Here is a 19,667-nt window from a genome sequence, read left to right as displayed (position 1 = left end):
CCATTTTGAGAAACTTACGCCTCTTCCCATCGTTTCAATCCCAGCGGGCAGCCTTGTGGGGGTTTGAACAGCCGGTTCCGCTTCCTTAGTTCTTCAGTAAGCCAGGGCCAAGCCAGCTCCAATCAGCCAGAACCCTGTTACCATGGTTCCGAATAGGTAGATATCTGCCGAGATGGTTCCGAATAGGTAGATATCTTCAGCACTCAGGCTCACCCAAGCCCAAACTTCTCGTTGAGAAAGGGGTGTCAAATTGCATTCAGAGACCAGTTGATCAAATCCATAATTCCTCTTTTAGGTTTTAGAGAACAGACTGTGAGAGAGTGTTCCAGGGAAAAGTAATACAAAAACACGAGACTAGACAAAGACACAAGAGGCTAAGCAGGGAAGCTAAGGGAGAGGAGGAGGAGGAGGGGAGAAAAGTGCGACCGCCTTCGTCAAGAGCATTCTGGTTGCCTGATCAACCAGAATAAAGAGCTTGCTTTCAGTTCAAACGTCCATGTCTGCACTCGGGTCCTCATCACACTCACGACACAACATTTTTTCATTACTTCATATTAGGGATGCACCGATCCCGATACTGGTATCGGGTATCGGGGCCGATACTGTAAAATGTGTGCGTACTCGTACTCGTAAAAGTCAACCGATACCATGAACCGATACTAATGTAGCCCGGATGGGAATTTGGGAGTAGATACTCATAATTCCCATGGACTTGAACGCCACATAAGGTGTTCACAGTTCACAGAAGAGAACGGCATGGAGAGATGCACGAGGTTAGTTGAACCAAAGTGAGAGACTCGGCTAGTTTTACTGAGGTTAACTTGCACAAAAGAGTGTGTGACTAGAAAGCTAACCGTGTGAGAGCTTCGCAACAGAGTGTGGGTGAAGTGACTTTTTGTTTCAACGGTCGCACCACCGTGGAAAACTGTGTTTCCAGCCATGACCGCCGAGGCTAAAGGCTAGCCGGACTGCTTGGCTGCGCCACGGAGGCAGCTGCTATGGACTGTCGGAGAGCTGGACAGTGACGGGCTAACGCGCTGTAGCAGAGACAGCATCGGGTCTGCAGGGAGTGGATTTAGTGTGGGACTGGTGAATGGCGACCTACCGAGCAACGGAACTGTAAGTCAGACTTTTGTGCTCTTACTGGGGAGAAGAGGATTTTTCTCCATCGTCCGGCGTGAGCAACAAACAGGCCTGCAACAAGTGTGAATGTGAGTGTGTGTGGGGCCCATGTGTGAATATTGTATGTTTAGTGGATTTATATAACGTGTTTTGGAGTGTATATTAGTGAGTCACTTACCAAAAGGTGATAACATAAGTTGGGTTGTTTAATATAATTTGAAAGGGAATTATTTCATTTATACAGTGTATTTCATTTGGTTAAGGAATTGGAATATCATTTGAGTTTAAAAAAGGGATGTGTTGTACAGTATTTGTCTCTGCCCTTACGTTCAGTAAACGTTTCGTTTGTGTTAAAGAGTTGTCTGGGGTCGTTTCTTTACTACTGGTTAAGTTTAACTTGTGTGTGGTAGAAGTATCGGTTTTGTACCGGTATCGGCAAGTACTCAGATCCAAGTATCGGTATCGGATCGGTTTGAAAAAATTGGTATCGTTGCATCCCTACTTCATATCTGTCCTTTTCACTTCCTTCAGTGTCACAATACCAGTCATTTTCTGAGAACTGATAGGCCGTGTCCTAATTGTTGGATTTTTTTCAGGGTAGAATAGTTATCCAACTACAACTATTCCATCTTCCCATCTACATGTAGGTGGTCTGCTTCTTCATTAGATATCTTGTTCACTGATATAAATCCTTTTCCTTCAGGGAGTACTTGGATTACACATTCCCGTTCCAGCCCTCTATCTTTTCCTTTATCACGTCATATGCATCTGGCTGCTTAAGCCCAGCATATAATGCTAATCAACCACTGATGACTTCATGTGTTGAATCATATCATCAAATTACAGGACAAGAGCAACACAAGCGTGTAAGTGAAGCAAACATGCTCTGAAACAAAACACAAGACTTATGTCGATGCCTTGGGATTCATGCTTTGTCATCTGTCATTATGAAAGATAGTAGTTATGCAGTCGTGCTTGAATCAGCAGTAAACACTGGTGTTATGCCTTGTGCTGGAGGAATCTTAATTACCCTTGGTTGGGAAAATGTCTACGAGACTTCACGAATCAGCTGACCAGCCAGCAGTACCTTACAAACATGAGGGAAATATGTAAGAGAAGAAGCTTTTTCAGATCCTATCAGTGATAAGGTTTGCATTTTCAGGGTACACGTTTCGCTTATGAACATGATTAAAGTTTAAAAAAACATGCTGTGGTGACAGATAATGACAGAAAATAAATTATGCAACTGCTGTGGTTAGTCTTCTGCATATTCCCTGGGTGGATTGAAGAGAAAGGCAGTCTTTGTGTTGTTATATTAAGCCACTAATCTGTGGAGTCAACAAACGGAGGGTTTCTCTGCCCCTGCAGTTCTGTGGCAGCAGTCCTGTTCTGGGTGATGGCTGCCATGGGACTGCTCATGAATGTCTTTGTGGTTGCCTCTAATTCTCTGCTTCCCAGTCTCAAGCCAGCGGGTGTGCATGTGCATGTGTGTCTGTTTTTACTTCTACAACTATCTATGTGAGGACCAGTTTGAGTTTTAGTCCTTCTGATAAAACTTCAAAGGGTAGTCTGAGCATCAAGACTTAGTAAGGTGAAAAATTATAATAAATAGTGAGTAATTTGTTTCTTATATAGTGCTTTTCTACTCTTTGAGCACTCAAAGAACTTTGTTGAATAAACCTCTCTCACCTCTTCACACTTTTTTTTAAAAAACGTTTAAGTGCTTCCTTCTAGCATTCACACACGTTCACACTTCAACAAACAGATCAGGAGCAACTCAGGGTTCAGCAACTTACATTCGAGTAGCAGATGAACTGCTCTATCCCCTGAGGTACAGCCTACCCCAACTGGGCTCAGGTTAGGAAAAGGCTAGCATTGGACAATTAGGGGAAATCCACATATATAGGTGTATTTTTTACACTTTCATTTAGAAAAAAAATAATGTCAAGTGATTTCATGAGAATACAAAAGCAAAAAGGCTGCAATATAACCCTAAATGTACATAAGTGTTTGCCAGTGTTTGCCAATCAAAAGCCTACCATTAACATTACAAAACAGTCTGACATCACAAAAGAAGATAAAGGCAGATTTTTTAAAATGTTTAAAAATTCAGGTGGCTAATGGAGTTTTTTCAAAGTAATGGCTCCAGATAAAAAAACATAAATTTTCGCATTTGTATCCATTTTTGAATGATAGTTTCAGTTTTCTGCTGCGTTATGTCGACACATAAAGGCAGAAAAACAAGTTTGGACATTGACGTTTTTTAAACGATTAAGTTTTCAGTGACCTCCATGCTGTAGACATGTTGACCACAGTTCAAAATACACAGAGAAATTAAGTTTACTGCCTTAACTCTGAGATATTTATGACATGATGTTACTTTTCATAGTCCTTGCATTTGGAGTGATGTTTCTGTCCATGAGTATCCAACAATACATACTTTCTTCTGTGTGGTTCTCCAGTTACACCTGTGGGAAGCACCCGACTCTGTAGCTGCTAAATGCTCCACTGCATTTGTAAGTTCATCTTTTACTTTATCTGGCTTTTCAGTGCTGGGTCAGTAGTGTACAGTAGTTTCTAGAGCTTTCTTGCTGTTGCTATTGTTGGGGTGGGAGTGGTATTGGTACATTTTTCATATACAAATGTATCTTGTTAATGTTTTTGTTTTTGCTGCTTTAAAATATTTCTAACAACCAGTTCCTGTAAAGGGTTTTGTTGACAGTTAAACATCTTTTTAAACACACATATATATATTTCTCCTTAATTTAAAAAAGAGAACAAAACTACAATAACTGTCTCTACAATGAATGAGCCCTTTGTGCTGTTTTTATGGAAACTCATTTTTTACGTGTGTTAAATATCCAGCCCAGCTCCATTCTTCCTTGTTTCCGTTTTTACCCCTATATCACTCCACCAAACCTTATCCCTCTCTAAATCTAAACCCTAAAACCATTTTAAATGGCACTGTGACGTCTTGTGGTTGATTGTTCAAAGAGTTTGCCAGTTGGGTTTTCAGTCAGAGGAGAATTTTTGCGGTTGACCAACTGGTGGTTTCCACAGGGAAAACATTTTCATATTAACTGATAGAAATTCTCAATAAGTGGAACACACTGTATTTTGATTTTCTTGTATAGTTTCTGTGTGTGTGTGAGAGAGTACGTTCATGCACAAAGGAGATGCATGGTATATGCAGATCTGGATTAGGCCACCCACTCACAAACTGTAGACTGGGTTGTTCCCAGGACTCATACACAGCAGGCCAAACGTATCTGGGCCAATTTGGACAGCTCCATCATGACCTGGGAACACTGTGTACCTGCACTAAAGTGTTTTCTCAAGTTGTTTTTCTCAAGTTCTAACACTGGCTTATTGACTTCGTCAAATACTTAATTTACTAAGCACAGAAAACTCACATTGGCACCCTGTTTATTTTCAGCCCCACATTGCTTTGTAGTCATGCATTTTTCAACATGAAGCTGCAGCTGCAGCTGCTCTGCTAGAGTTGCTGTTCTTTTCTGCCCCTTACTGTACAATACATGTCCTTTAAACTGCATTAAGTATGTAATGTAAGCCTTGTGTGAGTGGGACACAAAGCAGCCTCTAAGAAGCAGGACTCCATGAGAGTGAAAGATATACATCAGCAGAATCAAAGGCTACTCATTAGCATTTGACATTTTGACAATACTGTATATACTTGTTGTCCTCAAAGTTGATGTTCTAGAAGCAGGAAAAATGAGCAACAATAATGATGTGAGTGAGTTTGACAAGGGCCAAATTGTGATTGCTAGACAACTGGGTCAGAACTACCTATCAAAAGTGGTCCAAGGAATGAACCAGCGACAGGTTTATGGGAGGCCAAGGCTCAGTGATGCATGTGGGGAGTTAAGGTTGGCCTGTGTTAATGCTGTGGTCAGTTTATGCTGGTTCTGAATGTAAGGTGTAAGAAAACACTGCAGTTTGTTGTTTATGGGGCTTCATAGCTGCAGAACAGTTAGGAAGCCCATGCTGACCGCTCTACACTGCCAAAAGTGCCGAAAATGGGCATGTGATCATCAGAGCTGGACCATGGATCAACAAAAGAAGGTGGCTGGTCTGATAAATCATTTTTTTTTTTTTTTTTACATCATGTGGATGGGCGGGGGCGTATGCATCCTTACCTGTTCCCTGGCATCAGGATGCACTAAGGCTACGTCCACACTAACATTTTCATTTGAAAACGCATCATTTTCTCTCCATTTTGGCCTCCCGTCCACACTCAGACGGCGTTTTCGCTGATGGAAAACACAGCGTTTTGAAAACCCTCTCGAAAACGCATACATTTGGAAATGGTGGTTTCACGCCGCAGTGTGGACAGCAAAAACGCAGACTTTCTAAAACGATGACACATGTTACTCATATGATGCAGTCATGTGACCAATTAAAGTAAGATAGTGGAGGTGTTCGCTCGCTTTGTGGTAGAGTATCACTTCCTGTTCCTGCTCAAACACAGTGGTGTTTCTGAGTAGCTTTTCTGCTTAGCAATTTAATTTAAATCTTTTGATACATCCCTTCTTCATAGTATAATCTTAACGTGCTTCATCTGAATCACCCTTTCTGTGTACTCACTACCTAATTTATAGCCAAAGTATTCACTCACTGTCTCTTTACTGTTTCGCTAGCTTAGCTTAGCTCGTAGCCGACTCGTTAGCACCATGGCTACTTCACCTGTCCCTCCTGCACTTTCCTGCTCATTGTGTCAGATGTTTAGTTACTCCTCGGCCTCCTTTAGCAGTAATGATACCTGTAACAAATGTAGCATATTTGCAGCTCTGGAGGCCAGGATTACTGAATTGGAGACTCGGCCGCACCCTTCATTCACCCGTAGCTAGCCAGGCCCCTGTAGCTGGTGCAGCCGAAGATAGCGTGAGGCCCCGCTAGCTGTTCCCGGCAGACCCCAAGCAGCTGGGGAAAGAGAGGCGGCTGGGTGACGGTGAGGAGGAAGCATAGTCTTAAACTGAAGCCCCAGGTACACCACCAACCTGTTCATGTGTCTCAACTGCGTTTTTCCCCACTCGGCGACACACCCGCCGGGGTCAAACTCTGGTAATTGGTGATTCTGTTCTCAGACATGTGAAGCTAGAGACACCGGCAACCATAGTCAATTGTCTTCCAGGGGCCAGAGCAGGCGACATTGAAGGAAATTTAAAACTGCTGGCTAAGGGTAAACGTAAATACAGTAAGATCATAATTCACGTCGGCAGTAATGACACCCGGTTACGCCAATCGGAGGTCACTAAAATCAATATTGAATCGGTGTGTAACTTTGCCAAAACAATGTCGGACTCTGTAGTTTTCTCTGGTCCCCCCCAATCAGACCAGGAGTGACATGTTTAGCCGCATGTTCTCCTTAAATTGCTGGCTGTCTGAGTGGTGTCCCAGAAACGATGTGGGCTTCATAGATAATTGGCAAACCTTCTGGAGGAAACCTGGTCTTGTTAGGAGAGACGGCATCCATCCCACTTTGGATGGAGCAGCTCTCATTTCTAGAAATATGGACCAATTTATTAAACCCCCAAAATATGACTATCCAGAGTTGGGACCAGGAAGCAGAGTTGCAGTCTTACACGCCTCTCTGCAGCTTCTCTCCTCCTGCTACCCCCAAAAACCCATCTCCATTGAGACTGTGTCAGCTCCCAAAAGACAAAAAAACAAACCAAAACCAGCAATAAACAACTTAAAACATAAAAATCACAAAGAAAGAACAATACAGTATCCACATCTGAACCAAAGAGTAAAACAGTGAAATGTGGATTATTAAATATTAGGTCTCTCTCCTCCAAGTCTCTGTTAGTACATGACTTAATAATTGATCAACAAATCGATTTACTCTGCCTTACAGAAACCTGGTTGCAGCAGGATGAGTATGTTAGTTTAAATGAATCCAACACCCCGAGTCATTCTAACTACCAGAAATCCCAAGCACAGGCCGAGGGGGCGGTGTGGCAGCAATTTTCACACCAGTCTATTAATTAACGAAAGACCAAGACAGACTTTTAATTCATTTGAAAGCCTGATGCTTAGCCTCGTCCACCCCAGCTGTAAAACTCAGAAACCAGTCTTACTTGTTATCATCTATCGTCCACCTGGGCCTTACACAGAGTTTCTCTCTGATTTCTCAGACTTTTTATCTGATTTAGTGCTCAGCTCAGATAAAATAATTATTGTGGGTGATTTTAACATCCATGTAGATGCTAAAAATGACAGCCTCAACATGGCATTTAATCTGTTATTAGACTCAATTGGCTTCTCTCAAAATGTAAAAGAACCCACCCACCACTTTAATCACACTCTAGATCTTGTTTTAACATATGGCATAGAAACTGAACATTTAACAGTGTTTCCTGAAAACCCTCTGCTGTCTGATCATTTCCTGATAACATTTACATTTACAATAATTGATTACACAGCAGTGGAGAGTAGACTTTATCAAAGTAGATGTCTTTCTGAAAGTGCTGTAACTAAGTTTAAGAATATAATCCACCCACTGTTATCATCTTCAATGCCCTGTACCAACATAGAGCAGAGCAGCTATCTGAACGCTACTCCAACAGAGGTTGATTATCTTGTTAATAATTTTACCTCCTCTCTACGCACGACTCTGGATACTGTAGCTCCTGTGAAAACTAAAGCCTCAAATCCAAGTACCTGACTCCGTGGTATAATTCTCAAACACGTAGCCTAAAGCAGATAACTCGTAAGCTGGAGAGGAAATGGCGTGTCACAAATTTAGAGGATCATCATTTAGCCTGGAGAAATAGTTTGCTGCTTTATAAGAAAGCCCTCCATAAAGCCAGAACATCTTACTATTCGTCACTGATTGAAGAAAATAAGAACAACCCCAGGTTTCTCTTCAGCACTGTAGCCAGGCTGACAAAAAGTCAGAGCTCTACTGAGCCAACAATCCCTTTAACGTTAACTAGTAATGACTTCATGAACTTCTTCACAAATAAAATTTTTATCATTAGAGAAAAAATTACCAATAATCATCCCACAGATGTAATATTATCTACAGCTACTTTTAGTACCATCGGTGTTAAGTTAGACTCTTTTTCTCCAATTGATCTTTCTGAGTTAACTTCAATAATTAATTCCTCCAAACCATCAACGTGTCTTTTAGACCCCATTCCTACAAAACTGCTCAAAGAAGTCCTGCCATTAATTAATTCTTCGATCTTAAATATGATCAACCTCTCTCTAATAATCGGCTATGTACCACAGGCCTTCAAGGTGGCTGTAGTTAAACCTTTACTTAAAAAGCCATCTCTAGACCCAGCTGTCTTAGCTAATTATAGGCCAATCTCCAACCTTCCTTTCATATCAAAAATCCTTGAAAGAGTAGTTGTCAAACAGCTAACAGATCATCTGCAGAGGAATGGCTTATTTGAAGAGTTTCAGTCAGGTTTCAGAGCTCATCACAGCACAGAAACAGCTTTAGTGAAGGTTACAAATGATCTTCTTATGGCCTCTGACAGTGGACTCATCTCTGTGCTTGTCCTGCTAGACCTCAGTGCTGCGTTTGATACTGTTGACCATAATATCCTATTAGAGCGATTAGAACATGCTGTAGGTATTACAGGTACTGCACTGCAGTGGTTTGTATCATATCTATCTAATAGACTCCAATTTGTTCAAGTAAATGGAGAGTCCTCTTCACACACTAAGGTTAAATATGGTGTTCCACAGGGTTCAGTGCTAGGACCAATTCTATTTACATTATACATGCTTCCCTTAGGCAGCATCATTAGAAGACATAGCATAAATTTTCACTGCTATGCAGATGACACGCAGCTCTATCTATCCATGAAGCCAGGTAACACACACCAATTAGTGAAACTGCAGGAATGTCTTAAAGACATAAAGACCTGGATGGCCGCTAACTTTCTGCTTCTTAATTCAGATAAAACTGAGGTTATTGTACTCGGCCCTGAAAATCTTAGAAATATGGTATCTAAGCAGATTCTTACTCTGGATGGCATTACCTCGGCCTCCAGTAACACTGTGAGGAACCTTGGAGTCATTTTGACCAGGACATGTCCTTCAATGCACATATTAAACAAATATGTAAGACTGCTTTCTTCCATTTGCGCAACATCTCTAAAATTAGAAATATCCTGTCTCAGAGTGATGCTGAAAAACTAGTTCATGCATTTATTACTTCCAGGCTGGACTACTGTAATTCTTTATTATCAGGATGTCCTAAAACTCACTGAAAAGCCTTCAGCTGATCCAAAATGCTGCAGCAAGGGTACTGACAGGGACTAGAAAGAGAGAGCATATTTCTCCTGTTTTGGCTTCCCTTCATTGGCTTCCTGTTAAATCCAGAATTGAATTCAAAATCCTGCTCCTCACATACAAAGTCTTAAATAATCAGGCCCCATCTTATCTTAATGACCTTGTAGTACCATATCACCCCATTAGAGCACTTCGCTCTCGCTCTGCAGGCTTACTTGTTGTTCCTAGAGTATTTAAAAGTAGAATGGGAGGCAGAGCCTTCAGTTTTCAGGCCCCTCTTCTGTGGAACCAGCTTCCAGTTTGGATTCGGGAGACAGACACTATCTCTACTTTCAAGATTAGGCTTAAAACTTTCCTTTTGCTAAAGCATATAGTTAGGGCTGGACCAGGTGACCCTGAATCCTCCCTTAGTTATGCTGCAATAGACGTGAGGCTGCCGGGATTCCCATGATGCATTGAGTTTTTCCTTCCAGTCACCTTTCTCACTCACTATGTGTTAATAGACCTCTCTGCATCGAATCATATCTGTTATTAATCTCTGTCTCTCTTCCACAGCATGTCTTTATCCTGTTTTCCTTCTTCACCCCAACCGGTCGCAGCAGATGGCCGCCTCCCTGAGCCTGGTTCTGCCGGAGGTTTCTTCCTGTTAAAGGGAGTTTTTCCTTCCCACTGTCGCCAAAGTGCTTGCTCATAGGGGTCATATGATTGTTGGGCTTTTCTCTGTATTTATTATTGTGCTATCTACTGTACAATATAAAGCGCCTTGAGGCGACTTTTGTTGTGATTTGGCGCTATATAAATAAAATTGAATTGAATTGAATTGAGGGCATTATACGGCAGTTGTTTTGTTTGCTCTGAATTTTGGCAGCCCTATTAAAGATTAATATCAGTTTGTACATGCTCCAGATAGCTTTTCTTCAAATTCTTTAATTCTCACTCGCTTTTGCAACTTTGTACTTTTGTGTTACTCGCAGCAACAACTTTAAAAAACTCGGTGGTTTTCCTCAACATTCTGCCGCGACGTTTCAAAGAGCCGGAAAGTAAATAAGCGGCAGACTAAATGAGGCAGGTCGAATCTTATTGCGTTTCACGCATGCGCAGTAAGCGTTTTCGGCCATTTCAATGTGGACGCACAACTCTGTGAAAACAACTGAAAACGCTAGTGTGGACGCGGAGCGTTTTCAGATGAAAATGCCGTTTTCAAATCTATCCAGGCTAGTGTGGACATAGCCTAAGGGCAGCAGGCAAGCTGGCAGAGGCAGTGCGATGCTTTGGGCAATGGAAACCTTGGGTCAGAAAACACAGCGCATCTCCACAGGGGTCCTGCAGGTGGAGGTGTTGATGATAATGTGGATGTTACTTTGACACGTAGCAGCTGCTCCATGCATTGTTGCAGACTCTGTACACCCTTTCACTAAAATGGCATTGCCTTATGACTGTGGCCTCTTTCAGCAGGATAATGTTCTGTACCACAAAGCAAAAGGTTTGTGGAGTACAACAAGAAATTTGAGGTGTTGACTTGACTCTAAATTTCCCAGATCTTAATCCAGTCAAACTTCTGTGAGATGTGCTGGACAAACAAATCAAATCCATGGAGGCCCCATCTCACAACTTACAGGACTTTAAGGATCTGTTGCTAACATCTTCAAGCAGATACCACAGCCCACCTTCAGGGATCTTCATGCCTTAAGTCAGAACTGTTTTTTTTAGCAAAGGGGGGCCAACACAATATTGGGCAGGTGATCATAATTTTATGATTATGAGTGGTGTATGGGTAGGAGAAATTCAATTTGGGGATGCCTAAGAAATTTAGATTTAAATTCCACTCCCACTGAAAACTTTAAACAACAGTTAAAGTTGTTAAAGCTAAAAGTAAGAATTTAAACTCATATGACAGTTAAGGGCAGTATAATAGCCTGTACCACATGCAGTTTATGAACTATAGCAAGCTATGATTGATTAGAGTGGAACTTAGAGACTGCATCTCTTTTAGACAAGTCATGGCAAGAATTTCTAACCAGGCTTTGCTGTCTCTCTGTACTGCAAAGTGCTGACTTCCATCACAGGATACCCGTCCCATTGAAGCTGTTGGTGTTGTATTTAAATGCACCATAGAAGTATAATTTCTCACTGTGCAGGTTCATGTGAAGGGGGATATTTTAACTCAAACAACAATCCATTCTCAAAGCTAGTGTTTCAAGCCTAAATCTAATCAAGCAGCAAGTGAAAGGAAACGTGCAAAAAGGCTACGCTCTCAAACTGAGCATGGCAATCTTGGGCCTTCCTCAAACTCAGGCCTACGTGTTGCACTTTAAGAGAAGGGGCGTTATCTTTCCTCATCTAAATTTTTGTCATGAACATTACAACAAGGTATCAGTGGCAAAGGACACCTTTGGGCATGTTTCTGCAACTCTGATGGCATCAGACAGAAACAATTAGAAGAAACAGGAACAGACTATTTCCAAACTAATCCAGTTTAAACCCTCTTTTGAAGAGTTTCATTACCTGATTTTTCTTTTGATGAGTATTTGTAATTTGATGTGTACATGGCTTTATACATTGTATACCAAGGTCCCATTAATATGGGATATAGCACTGACACAGAAGCATTAGTGTTTTAACTACTTTTCTGCATGGGAACCCAAGTGTCTGCTTAACCCATTTCCTTCTGAGTCACTGGAGCCATTAGTGTTATGTGAGGATCACCTACTACCACCCTCTCTGATTTGTAAGTGTGTGTGTGTGTCTTTGCCGCACTGGGAGATCACTCTTGTGCTTCTAACTTCTCTCCATTTCCCAGGAAATTGCTATCTGCCCTGTCAGCTTTCCAACAAAGAGGTGGTCGTCCACACCAAAGGTTTGCCTGAGGTGTGGTCAAGCCCATCGCTCCTCACCTCCCTTCACCTCAGGTGACAATTGAACCATTCAGTGCAGAAACCCACCTGAGCCTTTTGGCTATATGTCATTGACCACCACATTGCTGACAGGGGAAGGCCTCCCTCAGGTCATGCCAAATTTATGAACTTCCCTGAGCAAAAATCTTAAAAAAATTAATAAACAGAGAGACAAAGAGACAAATTTCAACAATGAGGTATGCAGAGCTGAGGTATGCAACTGTATCTGGGTATTAGTGTCGTCTCCGTTTCTCTCTTTTCTTCTCCCCCACCACACCTCACAGCAGAGACCACCAAAGCTCCTTTCATCTTTGGGAGCGACGTCTGACTTTGACAAGTTCACTTAAGCCTCATACCGAGTCGAGCGAGGCTCCATTAAACGTGGGAGCTGGAGAGGGATGAAAGATGTTTGCAGAGAGGAGGAAGGTGGGAGGGCAAACATGGTTGAAAACACAGGACTTGGCAGGATGTTACTTTCTCTGAGCTGTTTTGTCAACAGGTGAAGATGTAATTGCACACTTGACTTGTATTGTTCTTGTCACAGTCCTCTCCCGGCTCCACAGCCACTGTGTGGAGCGGAAACTTTAGAGAGAAAAGAAAAGGAGGCTGTCAGGGCTCGCGATTGTGTGTTGATGTGAAAACATTTTCCCCTGTCAATTTGAATTGTTTCTGTGACAAGTTTCAAACAAACTTGTACAATTCCTAATGTTTGACCAACTGTGAAAAAGAGTAAGCGAGACTCTTTTCATTTGCCCAACACCCACAAACAGAGCCACAGAGCAACTGGATGCTATTAAAGATACTAGAGTGGGCAATCTCAGTCCCCAGGATAACTAGAGTTAAATTGCACCTTAATATTGCATAAAATAATGCTGATAAGCTCATGTGGATTTCTTGATATTTTAGTCGTTCCTCTCCGTGCTTTGGCAGCTGATTGTGCTGATCAGTCTTCTCCTTATGTCACACAGCTATGTCTTTGCTAGTAGGCTGGATGAAAAAGTCTGTACATCCAGAGAGGGGAGCATGAGACTTGCATTTGTCAGTCTTGCGAACCACCAGTGCACCTGAATCAAACACCTTTTCCTCTGCACTGCTGTTTTTTTTTATAAAGTATTTGCAGTTAAAACATTATGGTTAGCTTCCTTTTCAGTGCAGCTAGCCAGCGACAAAAAACAACTTCTTGCTGAGTTTGGCTATTTTTTTTAGTTTGGCTATTTTTAATTAGGCTACCATTGCTAAGTTCTGTCACTAGTTAGCTTACACAAACTAATGTATGGCGATTATAAGCAACCAGGTATTTATGGTTGAGATAAAAAGCTTTTGGAAGGAAGGAATGAATGCTAAGGACGAGAGATCTGTAGATACAGGCAATATATTTGAGCTATAGATACTAGGACAGTAACCACTGTCTCGGAAACTGTTGAGTTGTACATGTGTGAGAATAGGATTTTCAGATACTGATTTTGCCACTTTGACAAAAGCCAAACCTATGCTGGTCAAACAAACTATAAAAAAGGATGATTTCATGAGCTAAATTGGTAAATGACAAAGTAAAAAGTGTTAGTGCTTATACAGAGGAAAACTTTTAATAAGCTGTACTAACATGTATTGTTGTCTTTTACAGTGATCAGAATTGTGAATTTCACAGGCTCCTGCAGTTACATGCTTTAGGACACTTGCAACAGCCATTCTCCAGCTCATAGCTGTAGTAAAATTTCCTGTGTGTTACCCTCCTTTTATTGCTTTATTTCTACACCTGCAGGCCAACCTACCACCTTCATGTGCAGAGAAGGAATGGAGAGGAGAGCACAGAAAGGAGTCTCTCATATGGCTCTGATCCCAGGTTCACATCTGTGCAGGACTTACTCTGCCAGAAACGGTAGCGTCTGAATGCACAACAAGTCATAACCCAGCATAATCATACTTCACTCACATAATCTACTGGAAATCCCAGCAAAGCCCGTCATATAATAACCTGTCATCTTTGCAGAATTATCTTCTGCTGTCTTTGTTTTTCTTTGCTAAACCCCCTCATTGTTCATTTATCTGTAGTGCTTCAGATTTCCTTCAGCTAAAATACATGTGTTTCTACTCTGCAGGAGAACAGGTTCCAACAAAAAAAATCAAATTTTTAAAAGAGGCCATAAATTGCATGTCAGCTATTGTCATTTCACACATTAATATTTGGAGAACTGAAACACTGTGGGAAAAAAATCACTTTTGGCTGCTTTTCAGCTTGAACGTTGGCTAAAATTTAACAATGCATTATGCAGGTAGATATACATAACTGCCAACAACCACCAAATTTATTCCAAGTAGTCTGTCATAATTAATGACTCATATCACAACCATCATGTCCTCTTGGCGGGAAGGACTGTGTGTTTATTTTTCACTTCATGTAACCGATAACAGCCAAAAATACATTATGGAGAAGTATAAAGCATAATTTCTTCTTGAAGATTAAATCATTATAATGTAGAAATTGTTAGAAAAACCATTCAAATATTGCTTTGTATGGACAGTGAAACAGGATTTATTCCTATTAAAAACAAAACATTCAGTTTCAGATTTTCATTGTGTAAAATTGTGGTCTGTAATACAATCCAAATACTTTGGTAGGTGGTTAGCAATTCAGATCTTTGCAAAGATCTTCAGGATCTTTGTAAAAACCTATTGTATTTTAAAATGATATACAATAGAATTTACCAAAACATTTTTGCTTTAGTAAAAAAGGGACTGAATGTCAAAGGCAGACGGTAAGAACTCAAGGGTTTTTACTACTGAAGAGGATTAGCATTAGATGATTGTGTCATCTGCATAAAACAGAACAAAGCACTTATATATTTACTTCTGCTTGTGGCTCTACTCTGGTTATAGCCCTAAAATACTCCTTTTGGTATCTGGAAGAAAAAGGAATAGGAGCAACTTGAGTAGACTGCTTTGCTTCTATTTGGCAAGTAATTCGACACCCAGTTTATAGCAAGTCAGAATAAGTCAGTGTTGTGCAGTTTTTTCCACACATGTGACCTGGTCAACTTATAAGCCTTAGATAAATCATCATAAGCATTAACACAAAAGTTCTCATTCTAGCAACTTAATTGTGTTGTTTAACATGTGAACTGCTTCAGCTATTGCACATTATTGTTTGTAAAACCTGACTCGTATAGTTAGAAATTGTTTTAGCTGTATACTGAAAAGCTAAAACAATCTACAGCTAGAAATATAGCCATTAACATCTAAGTGATCTTCTTTCAGTAATGGGAGAATTTAAGCAGATCTCCATATGTAAGGAACTAGTTTGTTTTATCAATGCTTCCATCCATCCATCCATCCATCCATCCATCCATCCATCCATCCATCCATCCACCCATCCACCCATCCATCCATCCGTGAAGATCCTGGTTCTGAATCCAGGCTGTGGCCTTTTTGTGTGGAGGTCTTCACCTATTGACTAATTAATATGAGGACTCATACTGTTTTATTAAACAGGTGAGAATTTTTATTATACGAAAAATATGCAACAGACTGAACAGTAACACCCTCCAAAATATGTACAACTTTAGGACTTATTTAGATGATAGTATAATAAAAATTATGGCATAGACAAGGACTGTTGTTATTGTAAATTATGTTAACATTTAAAAAAGCTATGAAGCTTTTAGTACTCTTGAACATTTTGTTTGAGCAGAGATTGATGCAACTTGAAAATCAGACCCTTAATATCCTATTATAAGAGGATGACCTCTGAATCGAAACTGTAGTTTTTCTGACTTGCTTTCAGATACATTCCTTCTCTTTTGCTTTACCAGTGTCCTCAATGTCCCTTTCTCCTTCATCTCTGTCTCTCGTTCTCTGCACCCTGTGGGCATGAACATAGTTTATGACTGCTCCTCAGAAGTCTTCTGGCCTTAATCCTCACAAAGCTTAGGAGACAGAGAGACACTTTGCTCTTTACTTCCCCGCTGTTTGATCCCACATATTGTGTTCTTCTGGTCGGCAGGGAAGAAAAGGGTACGGCCGAGTGAGAGTGTAAGGTAGAGAAAAGAAATAGATGCAGGGCAGAGGGGACAAAGAACAAAGCAGAAGAGAAACAAAGTGCACTGTGGCTTTGCCAATATGAAAACAAGACATAAACTCACCATTGCCAAGATAGATATCTTTTGGTTTTGAAGTCGGGGAAGATTTGCTTCAATCCCTGGACTGAAGCATTGATGCCGTTATTATGTATTGTGCTGAGAGAAAGCTGGAGAACAGAGGGAGGGAGGAGAGATGTTTGATATGAATTCCTATTCAGGTGGACAGCCATATCAAAGCCAGTGGGCAACTACGATTTGTGATGAACCCTACAAAATATTCATGATATCTCTGCATGAGAGAGGTGGTGCTTTGATCTCAGTTATGAGTTGTTGACAAGACGCCCAGAAGATGTAACAAATCAATGAGAAGGCAAAAAGGGAGGTGAAGGATTTCATATTTTCTTCCAAATGTTTTGAAATGTTTGTCAGAAGCATGTCATAAATTCCCTAGAAATTGCCCCATTGTGCCAGGGGAGAAATGTGAAATTTAATGGGAGAAGGAAAAGCACAGACAAAAGATGAAAACCATGCATGAGTGTAAAGTGATGGGTGATTTTTCTTTTTTGTCCAGGAGAGACAATACTATACCACCTCAAAAAAGAGTGTGTTGAAGGAATTCTGATCCCAGCACAAGGCAAGCTGGCACCTGACGGATGGACAAAGCTGAGGTCAAGAGGTTTTTAGTCAAAGGTCAGGAGTAAGGCCTGATGTGCAAGCAGGAAAGTGACTGGTGAATTACCTCAGATCATTTTTGTCTACTTCTTATTAACTGTCTATTGCCTTGGGAGAGAAGCAAGCAGCTGCTTCTCTCTTTTTGGGGAAAGGTGTGATAGATTTATGCAGCAGCCTGTGGTTTCAGAGAAATTACTTCTTTGCATATTTTGTTCTTCACAGGTCTCCTTTGCAAGTTACATTTTTACAGGCTTTGGAGCATTGTAGCCACTTTGGTTGACTATGAACAGGGCACTCCTACGGTCACAGGGAAACCATGCCTTAAAATGTACATTGTTTTGTCTTTCTTCTGGATCACGATGGGTACCATAATTCTCATAGTCAGTATCATATTGATCAAAAAACATAAAGTTACCAGGAAAGGGACCCAAGGACACTTTCCTCTTAGACTTGCATACAACCAGATGTGTTTTTTGCAACCACATTTTTCACAACCTGTTGCCTATTTTAAAGAATCAAGATTTAACACAATTTCATATCTCCTTTTTCAAATTACAGACTTGGAGTATTTATTCATCTCTTATATAGAGTTTATACTCTGTACTTTGAGAATTTTGTACTAACCTATTTCATTTCAAATTAGAGCTGCTTCACTTAATTTACTTGAAAGCTGAACAGTTTTTTCAGCTCAATTCAATTCAATCAAACCCCACTGAGCAAGCCCTTGGTGACAGTGGAAAGGAAAAGTTCCCTTTTAATAGGAAGAAATCTCTTCCTGCTCAGGGAGGCTCAGAGAGGGGCAGCTATCTGCCTCAATCGGTTGAGGGTTGTGAGGTGAAGAAGACAGGACAAAACACTCTGTGGAAGAGAGCCAGAGATTAATAATAACTGATGTTTAAATGCAGATGAGCATATAAACACACAGGTTTTAAATATTCACACAAAAATTTCACTGAACTGGATACAGCACAGTTTTTTACCTGAGGAGATAATAGTTATAAATATAAATAAAGAGACAGCCTATTTTTTTCAATAAACATCTACAGGTTATTGGTAAAGGATGCACATATCAGGTGTCACTGCAGTGTTTTCACTCCCAGGGCACAATTTTGTTTGATACAGTTAAGATGTCATCTGGAATCTGCAAATGTCAGTGCCAGTGTTACAATATTAACTCTGTTATTTCATGTTCCTAAACCTGTTCCTTTGTTAACATGAAAACATTTTTTCATCAGTGTTCAAAGGAATTTGCAAAGAAAAGCGTCTGGACTTCTTTGAGTTGCTTGAAGACGTTTCACCTCTCATCCGAGAAGCTTCTTCAGTTCTAAGGTCAAATGGCCGAGAGTCCCAGTCATCAGTGCACATCTCACATCTTACTCATCTGTGTCCAGCTTTAAACACCAAAAGTCTGCATATGGAGGCTGGAGCTGATGATGTAACTGCAAGTCAAACTAATGTCAAACAACAAAAACAAAATAAAATGAAATCAAATTTTGTGCAGTAGTAACTTGTACAAGGTACTGTGTAAAATGCAATAAATGAAATAACAAGAGCATGAAAATCAGACCGAGTGTTTTTTAAAATAAATTTCATTTGTTGTCATATATGTTTTTTAAATCAGAGTTCCCATGATTCCCTCTGACTGGTTCTGTTCCCCCTTTGCCACCCCATTAAAAAAGAAAAAGAAAAATCCTGGAAACGCCTCTGCTTCACATTCAGGGAACTGAAAAGAGCGGTTTATGGGTCATAAAGAGGGAAGTCACTGCAGTCTTCGATGGGTCACTGCGTGGCTTTCTCCCTCTCCAACAGGCTTGAATGACACACATTTACCAGCTTTTGTCATGTGATGGTCATTTATTTCGTTTTTCTCCTTCTTTTGTGTCTTCCAGAGTCAACAAAACCCAAGTGGCTGTAATGTCAGGACACGCTGCTCTTCCTGTTGTGGTGCTTTAAATACTTCTTTACAGTGCTGAAACACTCATGTCTTAATTTCCTTTGAAGAGGATATTCTTGTTCTTAGCAGAGGTAACCAGGTTAAACAAAGAACAAATTTTGATTAAGTTGCACGTCAGTGGTTTGGAAAATCATCAAACTGTCAGACTGCAGAATGGTCCTAAGTCCTTGCTTGTGAAAATCTGCTCGTCCATTCACTTAAGCATGTGCCTGTTCATTCAATAATAAAAGCAGATTTACTATCAGCCCGGTGGCCCCATCCAGCTTTGTCTACATCCACCTCTCAGTGAGACCATTTTTTTCTCTCTTTTCCTCTTTCAGCCCATTGATGTCTTTCTCTCTTTTCTCTGTGTTGACAGGAGTTTTAGTATCTGCTCAGAGAGCTCCATAATTCAACTGAGCTCAGTTCAGAGGAGTGAAAAAAAGGGTCTTTATCGAATGGCTTTACAACACTGACACTGAAACACACATTAAAAATGGTGGTGATGTTATAAAATATTAGCCAACTGCGATAAATTTGGCTTTTCCATATATTAGTTTTCCTTTTCCTCCCTCTATTATAGGAATTATTTAAAACATTAAAACATTGTATACAAGATCAAGCTGACAAAAATTTGTAAAATTATTTATTTATTTTTTGTAAGGTACTTAACCATAACATGTATTTTGGAGGATAAGG

At 40.5% G+C, this 19,667-nt stretch overlaps 1 long non-coding RNA gene across 1 annotated transcript; it reads left to right on the top strand.

Moving 5' to 3' along the window:
- Positions 1-1,174: 1,174 nt before the first annotated feature.
- LOC120440438 lies at positions 1,175-19,212 on the top strand. Its single transcript, XR_005613249.1, has 3 exons — positions 1,175-1,211; positions 14,050-14,166; positions 18,925-19,212. It is a non-coding gene; the product is annotated as an uncharacterized LOC120440438 (long non-coding RNA).
- Positions 19,213-19,667: the final 455 nt, after the last annotated feature.

The sequence above is a fragment of the Oreochromis aureus genome, linkage group 6 (assembly GCF_013358895.1).
Source record: "Oreochromis aureus strain Israel breed Guangdong linkage group 6, ZZ_aureus, whole genome shotgun sequence".
Lineage (NCBI taxonomy): Eukaryota > Metazoa > Chordata > Actinopteri > Cichliformes > Cichlidae > Oreochromis > Oreochromis aureus.
This window is presented reverse-complemented; position numbering and strand designations above follow the sequence as displayed.